This window comes from Cavia porcellus, unplaced genomic scaffold (assembly GCF_034190915.1).
Source record: "Cavia porcellus strain 051 isolate PalLab524CR breed Dunkin Hartley unplaced genomic scaffold, mCavPor4.1 scaffold_2, whole genome shotgun sequence".
In the NCBI taxonomy this organism is placed as follows: Eukaryota; Metazoa; Chordata; class Mammalia; order Rodentia; family Caviidae; genus Cavia; species Cavia porcellus.
Window position 1 is genome coordinate 27,929,035 of NW_026947485.1, and position 8,526 is coordinate 27,937,560.

Consider the following 8,526-nt stretch of genomic DNA (forward strand, 5'->3'; position numbering starts at 1 on the left):
TATAATGTTTCATTTTTAGCCATATCATCCCCTTCTAAGTAGTCTTCTCTGAAATATAATTGTTAAAACCTAGAAACTGCATTCCCAAGACTTTGTTGCCAGCAGGGTCTTGGTTAGATTAATATCAGAAAGGGGACTTCCTGGTTGTTTAGAGGGTGGAAGGAAAATAGAAGCTATTTTCATTCGTAAGCTTGAGCAGGCAATTGATAGAGGATTTCGCTGATAATTTAGTTTAAAATGTATTCATAATAGTTCACTTCTGGGATGTAGGTAGCTGAGTTTATGATTAGTGACTACTAACTTCAGTGCTGGTTTTTCTGAGAATGAATCATATGTTATCAAAGTTGAGACTCTGATTCTATATTTCTGGAAGTCTTAAAAGTAGCCTTCCTGATCTATGCTCTTGTGACAGTCCAATAGCTGTGCCTTCTCTATTTCTCTGTGTTATCTTCTTTCTTCTCAACAGTTTGCAATATCTTATGTTTTCTGGGTTATAACCTGGTGATTCCAGAAATTGATTCCTTCAAGAGAAGTAGCATAGAGAGAGAGAGAGGCAGGCAGAATCAAGAAAATATAAGAGAAGAACTTAGGAAAACATTGGACAAATTGCAATAAAAAGTAAAAGAAATTGAGAAATCCCCCAAATTTGGAGCTTTGAAAAATTTTTAAAATCTTCTGTTTCTAGACTCCAGACAGATGACATTTAAGAAGCCTTTGAGCAACAATGCTATTGAATACAGTGGTGCAAGGCAAAGAGTATTTTAAGACAAGCCCCTTAAACTAGCTCTATAGTCTCTATTAAGTTGACCAAATAGAAAAATAAGGCAGATTAAAGAAGTACATATTAGAAAAAATTTAAGTGTAATTTTTGCATCTGAAACTGACTACAGACAGATAATTCAGAAGCCTACTCACTATATACTGCATTATCAATAAAACCAGTAGTTGAAAACAAAACAAAAAAACCTTTTAACTCATCCACAATCTTTGACTCACCATGGGGCATTTGTCTTTCTAGAAATAAGTGGTTTCAAATATTTAGTTTTTATGAGGCTTTTCTCAAATGTGACCAATGAATGGAAAAAACCAAGAAGATTCCCTGTGGCACAGACAGAAGCCACAGTGAGCAATGGACAGGGTGTTCCTTCCAAACAACAGACTAGGGCCCTATCAAGGGATTTTTGCCATCTGAAGATGGGGGTGAGAGGGTTTAGTTTCAGATGCTGTTAGAATGATATGGTCTAACTTTTGGTCTAGTCATGATGTTCCCCTCTGTAAGAAGGAAACATTTTTCCTCTATCCATGACAGGTACCTTTCATATTTTTTGAAATTTTATTTTAGAGAGAATAAAACCAAGCAAAATAAAATGGAATAAAGCCAATCAAAACAAGACAATGTAACTGATAGAGGATTTTAAAACAAGGTAATAGGAAATCAATAATGATTACCTTACCTCTTGTTGTCTTCCAAATAGCTGCCCATACCTTCAGACATAGTAAAATCAATCAAAACAGAAACAGAATAGAACTAATAAAAGCAAAACAATGGGTGCAATACAGAACTCCAAAAATAGATGAGTGGATCCAAAATGGCTACCATATCTTGTTATCTTTGAAATAGCTGCCCTTGCCATCAGATACAACAAAATCAAGCAAGATAAAACAATAAAACCAACCATACAAAACAGTGAGAATGATGCAAGATTTCAAAACAAGATAATAGGGAATTAACAATGGCCACCACCTTCAGAAGGAGATTCTCCCATATGCTACATTGCATATTATTACCCTCTCGATAGATGATCATACTACTGGCTTTAGGCCTGCAAAGCCAGTGAAACATTAAACACTGCAAGCATTAGGTTGCATTTTATCTCATTAGCTATCATCACTGCTGTGTTTCTCCAGATCAGCCAATTGCTTTTGTGTGGGGGTGGGACAGTTGGTTTTTCTTGTCTCCCTGCCTGTGTGATGGAAGGGGCTGGCATCTGGCTCTCTCCTAGTGAGCCACATAAGGCGCCGACTCACAGGGGTCTTAGCTTCTTGTTGACTTGTTGCTCTCTTCCCCCACAGTCTGCAAATGTCTTTTCATATTTAATGGGTAAAAGACTTTGGAAAGGAATTGCTTCACTATGATGGGCACAAATGAGAAAGACAGAATGATACATGAACAGAGCTTCCAAGAAGCCATGAAGGCTGCTCTATGCTAAGGCTAGATGCTGTAGACCACCCATACAGGAGATAGGAACATAAAGACACTAGCTAAATCCTAACCTGACAGAAGAAATTTGAGTGTGGGATGATGACGAAAGAGTATACAAGGCCTGTGTTTAGTGAAATCTGTTGTAGAGATACATTTAAAATTGCTGGGAATTTAGCTCAGTGGCACAAGATCCTACCTGGCAAGCCTGAGGTCATGAGTTTGACCTTCAGAAGGAGAGTACCAAAAAAAAAAAATTGCTGTCCTTGTCATCCAAGTCCTATAGTTAAAGGTAACTGGTAAGATCCAATAGAATTTCCAGTCAAGGTATAGAAAGAGCATCTTGTTTATGGTTTTCCTAAGAATCACTGTTGATATTTTGCTATAGTTCTTATCAATCTTTTAAATTCATGTGCACATATTATATTTCGCAAACGGGGTTGATGTAGATCCTCTAAAACTACTTTGTGTTAATTAGTAGAGATCACATTATTCTCCTCTAACAGATGATCTTGGATCTTACTGGCTTATAATAATAATAGTTTTTTCTCATCACAGTATATATCAATTGCAGGTCCTCTCCAGCTCTGCTGTACATCTTCATTCCAGGGATCTGATGTGAAGGACCATCCTCTGCTGGAAGGGATGGCCTAATAGAGGGGAAAGAGAACACAGCGGGACTTGCACTGGCCATAAAGCTGCCACCTGGAAGTGATGCATGACACATTGTTTCCACTTATATTTCATTTTACAAATCAAGCCATATTGCCAAGTATATCAGCAGGTGAGACAATCTAATCCTCCATCAGAGAGGTTTGGCAAGTATCTCTGAATAATAATACTTAAACCATCTGCAAGTACTGGAATTACAACATTAATGTGATGTTGCTTTTTCACGTCTTCTGACCTTGGTCTTCCTCCACTTTGTTTTCATTTCCCTAGGAAAGGAATAATAAGAGAATAAGCCAGAGATCGTGCTAATAGTAGAAATGAATTTGTTATCAGTGAAGGTTTCTGATAACTAACCAAAGGTAAAGTTATATCTGAAGAAAAATTCTAGAAGGTTATAGAAGTCTAAATCCGAAATATGGGCAGCAGAAATTATAAAGTAGGTTTGAAATTTAAGAATTAGTTTTCAACAAAACTCTTCAGCAAATGCTGATTCTTGCCTGCTTTTTCCACACTGGGAGAGGGGCAGTTTTCTGGCACTGTGGAAACCCTTTTTAGCATCTGATCAATATGTAGTTGGAGATGGTGCTTGCAGTTCAGATGCCCACATCTACCTGTCTCTGTCAACCTCCTGCCTTCTCAAAGGCTCTGACCAGGGGAGTCAGGATGCAGCTTTGTAAATCTGAAATCATCTGCTGTTTTTCTCAGAACCCAGCTGCTTACCAAAAATTTTAAAAAGAGAAGGAAAATGTCCACTCTCCAATCCCCGTGTGCTTTTAGCCCTTGACTTCATGGGCCTCACCTTCTGTGCTGAGGAGGAAATGAGGCTCACTTACCACCTATTATGTCCTCCCCAGGGACCTTCCTGGGGACAGGACATGCCATCCCAAGACAGCTATGGAGTACCTTCTAATGTTTCCTCGTTCCTGGTTTTCTGATTGGCATGCCGAATGCATGAGCAGCAAAGGCTGTCTGTAATTTACATTCACTTTCAGTGGAGTAAAGATCAGATCAATCTCAGATGATAACAAATCATGCTTTTCTTTATCTTTCAAGTGTGGTGTAACTTTCTCTGGCTTGGAAGCCAACAGTGGCTTCTGGCCTCACAGCATATTTTGTATTTTAGAATGTATCTCATGTTCACTGTTCCTGCTGCCTGTTTCCCTAGGTACTTCGGGTATTGTATGTGTCTATGTGTTCTTCAGTAAAGAAAGTGTGTTTCGCATTTTAAAAGCCACTAAGCAGGCACGGCCCCTTACTAAGAGGGAGGACATTACCTATCATGTTGTTAGATGGATCGACCTCTCCAGAAGGCAACAATCAACACTATTTTCTACTGCCTTTTATGGACTCCTCAAAATGAACACAATTCTAAAACACAACACTGTCCTTTAGCATTTTATTTTTGGTCCCAGTATTCTAAAGAGACAAGTTTCCTTGTTCTTCTAATTTTCTAATATACCAGAAAGTGTCCAATGAGATTTGTTGATTTGAACACAAGCACCAGAAATAGATACAGAATTTGTATCCACAGTGTACACACCCAACAAACTTGACTTTTTTCTTTTTAAATAAACATCATCTTGCTCCCAGTGAATGACATGGAAGGATAACTCTAATAGAATTTTCTGGACTTATGGGTGCTTCTTGGAGCGATGGTAAATTTAGGGTCACTAATGTAAACAGACTTGGGATGGTGTGAATGGGGTTCAAGGTTTAAATAAGTGAATGTTGATACATTTGATGATGCTTTTCAACTGAGATTCCATGAATCTGTGTACACTGTATAACTTACTCAAAATGAGTTAAGGAGAAAGCAAACAGCGATTTCTAAGACAAATTGTTCCTTTTCCTCAGTCAGTGCTCTAGACAGATGTCTCTGAAATGTGGCCTTCTGAATGCCTGGGAGTTTATCTTTGGCTGCAAGACAAGCAAACACTGGGCCTGAAACCAGAAAGGAATGAGGAGGAATAACAACAAAAAGATTTCTTGCCAGGAGGGCGGAGAAGGAGACCTGGCAGAGCCAGCGTCCTGACTGGCACTGCAGGCTTCTCCAGCCTAGGACAGCTGTGGAGCCTGCCCCTTAGGAGGGAGGACTTGTTCTGACCCTGGCTCCCATCTTCTCTGCACATTCCCCCCTGCCGAGTTTGTTCTTAGCCAATTTTCACCCAAGGCAAGACAGCCAGGTGCTGGGGTGGAGCCAAATTAGAGACTGGAAGTTAGTCCACTATTGTGATGTTAAAATTAAGGGAAAAACATATGACATATTAGTCTTGATTCCATTCTGAGAATGACTCATAAGTGCTAGCTTTCAAGGAAACATGACGGTGGGTTATATAGAATGGTTCTCTGAATGTTGCAGATTTTTCACCTTTATTAAAAGTAACATATCAGCATATTGGTGGATGGTCAGCTATATTTAACAGAAACAAGTGGATTTTTTGCCTATGAATGACTTATCAAACTCCTTGGCCTCTCTGTTGCATAAGTCTCAATCTAGATTTTGTATCAGGTGGTTATAAAATAGTAGACTTAATAGCTCTGGCAGTGTTGGGTAGATGAGGAATAAACCAATATATGAAGTTATCTTAAAAATGTAAAAGCCAGAGAGTTTCCTGATGCTACCAAAGAATTGAAAGTGTGCTGACTAGTCTGGAGGACTGAAAGTCTCTCAAAGTTGCCTAAATACAGTCAAAGGTACTTATCTGACCTCCAGCATGACCAGGTTTAGTCTTCACCTGACATCCGCTGCCAGTGGGTCTTAACTCTTTCAGTCTAAATCAAAGTACACTTTCTGACTACTGCAGCTGGCATCTTAACGTCTCAGAGTATACGCCTGAGCAACCAGCAATGTCATAGAAGGCAGAGCAGGGAACAATTTATTTCCTAATTTTTCCACTGGATATTTTCAGGGGAATAAAATTAATGGTTTTATAGGTTTAGAAACTTTAAATTACTAACTTTAGGTTATGTAGAAATGTTCCAAGAAGAAAGTAAAAACAAATTGATTGACTGTTAATATGCAATAAGCATAAATAAGACAAAAAAGTTATAGAGAAACATTTTGAATCAAAGAACTTATCTAGAGTCTGACATCAAAGGAGTCTCTTTTTGATAACAAAGATAGTGAACTCTGGCCCTGAATCAAGGTGGGCAGCTTCCTGACGCTGTTGGTTTCAAGCAGGAGCCTAAAGAGATGTCTTTCTATGATATGTTGGCCATTTCAGAACTTGGGCAGTGAAATGGTCAATTCATTAGAAAGAAACAGCTTGAAGCAAATACTCCCCCCCGCCCCAGTGAGTGGCTGTGAGTGTGGCAGGCTCCGGCAGGCCAGGACGGGAGCCACAAGTTTACTATGACTTGCACCACGTTTGGACCTGGAGCGCTGGGAACCCAAGCAACCCCTTCCCACTTGCCTGTTTTGTTTTGTTGAGCTTCAGTATACATGAAGGTGTGGACAGCTATTTTGAGGAGAACTGGAAACTCTACAATAGCCATTAGTGACTTCCCAACTGTCTGGTTTTGAAGACCTAAAATGCCTTTCTCATTCAGTTTTGATCAGTTTTATACTATGTTGTTTTGTATGAATTCTCTGTATGCAAAGACATGGACAACTATTTGGAAGAAAACAAGAGACAATATGATAGACAGTGAAGATCGCAGGTCATCTTGCTTTGAAATTTATATCTCTTACATTGCTTTCTTATGTCCTATTTTGTTCTGTTTTGTTGTGTTTAATTTTACCTCCTTTAAAATTAAAAAAATACAAAGATAATGAACTGACTCAGACAATAATATATTTGCATATTGGTAGCTGGTCAGCTATATTTGTATACTTTCTTTCCTAAGTATGCAAATGAAGCTAGAAAATTATTTGTTCACTAGTTTCAAGACATAACAATAGCAATGAGTATTTTACTTCTCTAAGTAGTTTTGAGTCTATGTACCTCTACATTTGAATGTAAAATTATGTGCATTTTTTTTTTTTTTTGGTACCAGGATCAAACTTACAACCTCATGCTTTCCAGGCAGGCACTTGTTTGGCTGAGCCAAATCCCTGGCCAATGTGCATAATTTCTTAGAAGTTTTTTTTTTTCTTTTTAAAAAATTCAACCTTTTCTACCTGATAAACCAGTTAACTTCTTCCAGCTTTCCATATGAAGTTTCTAATTAGGCCTTAAGGGCATCACCCTTAAATATGACTGTTCTGCTAAGGATTAGCCCACATTTGTGAATAAATTTTAATGTGAGAAACAAATCAAAACAATCAAGCAGAATGGAGACAATGATTCAGTGGGAAGGAAAAAAGGGAGAGAGCAATAACAGGCAGAAGTAACTCATTAATATACCCAGAACTAAGAGCACAGTTTATGAAAAATGAATTGTAGACTCTAATAAGCATTCAAAGGCCAAAAAGGAGATCATAAATTAAAATTATGATAAATACATGAAAAATACACAAGAAAGACTTAAAGACAAAATTAACTCTTATAGGAAGTTAAAAGAGAAAACAAAGAAATTTAGGGTAGAGGAGGAAAAAGTTAGAATTAGGCCAAAAGGTTTAATATTTGAATACAATAAAATAAAGAGGATATCATCAAAAAATAACTCAAGAGAACATTTTCAGAACTACAATATGTGTGTTTTCAGGTAGAAAGGCTTATCAACTATGTTCTTTGCTCTTAATAAATTAAAAAGTTACCCATTACCAACACATATAAGTATGAAATTTCAGAATACCAAGTCAGAGATAATTTCCTGTTTCCAAAAAATAAAACAACCCAAACACAAACCAAACACAAGCTACATATAAAAGATTGAAATCCGAGTGGAATTAGACTATTGAATAATACTAGAATTGAGTACATATGGATAAACGACTTTTTACTATATAGTTAAAATTATTTCTAACACAGAATTTTATACCCAGCCAAACTATAGTTATATAGTACTAGGATGGATGGGTTGGAGCAGGGGCAGAAGAATAAAGGCTTTCCTATATTCAAATTATACCTATACAGTGTTAGAATGGATGGATGGGAAGGAGAAGAAGAATAAAGACTTCTATATTGAATATATTTTGTAAATAGTAGCAAATAGCTCAACGTATTCACCAGGATGCTGGACCAGTGTTCACAAAGAAAGTTCAGGGTAAAAACATCAGTAGCAGACAGGAAGGTCTCCCATTGCCTGTCTTACTCTAGAGAGGAGCACAGTCTGACAGAGTAAAATGTCATACTCTTGTTAAGTTCTCAGATGTTCATCTTCAGAGTTTTACACTACATAACTAAGAAAGCATCAATAAGTTCTCTGTATTCAGAGGCCAGAATACAGTGGAAAGAGCACGTCAGACATTTATATCAAGCTCCTTCTTGGAAAGGCATTATTTTCGATTAGAGGTAGCATCAGCCACTATCCCTGAGTGATCAGTGGCCAAGAACCAAGTCTCAATGTTATAGCTACATGAAGATGCAAGCTGTGGTAATCCTTATGTCACTGGCATTCACGGTTCCTAAGGCATCAGTCCTTTAGCTGGTATGATTGCAAGAACTGAGGTGCAAACATTATTGATAATTAGAACTGATTTCTGAAACATAAGAGACACTGTATTTAAATTGAGCCTTAAAAGAAGTCAGTTCTTTCTGTAGGAGGTCAGT

At 37.7% G+C, this 8,526-nt stretch overlaps 1 non-coding gene across 1 annotated transcript; it reads left to right on the forward strand.

Annotated features, from left to right (window-relative positions):
- Positions 1–6,002: 6,002 nt before the first annotated feature.
- LOC111756260 (small nucleolar RNA SNORA2/SNORA34 family) lies at positions 6,003–6,139 on the forward strand. Its single transcript, XR_002790738.1, has one exon. It is a non-coding gene; the product is annotated as a small nucleolar RNA SNORA2/SNORA34 family (small nucleolar RNA).
- The last annotated feature ends 2,387 nt before the right edge of the window (positions 6,140–8,526 follow it).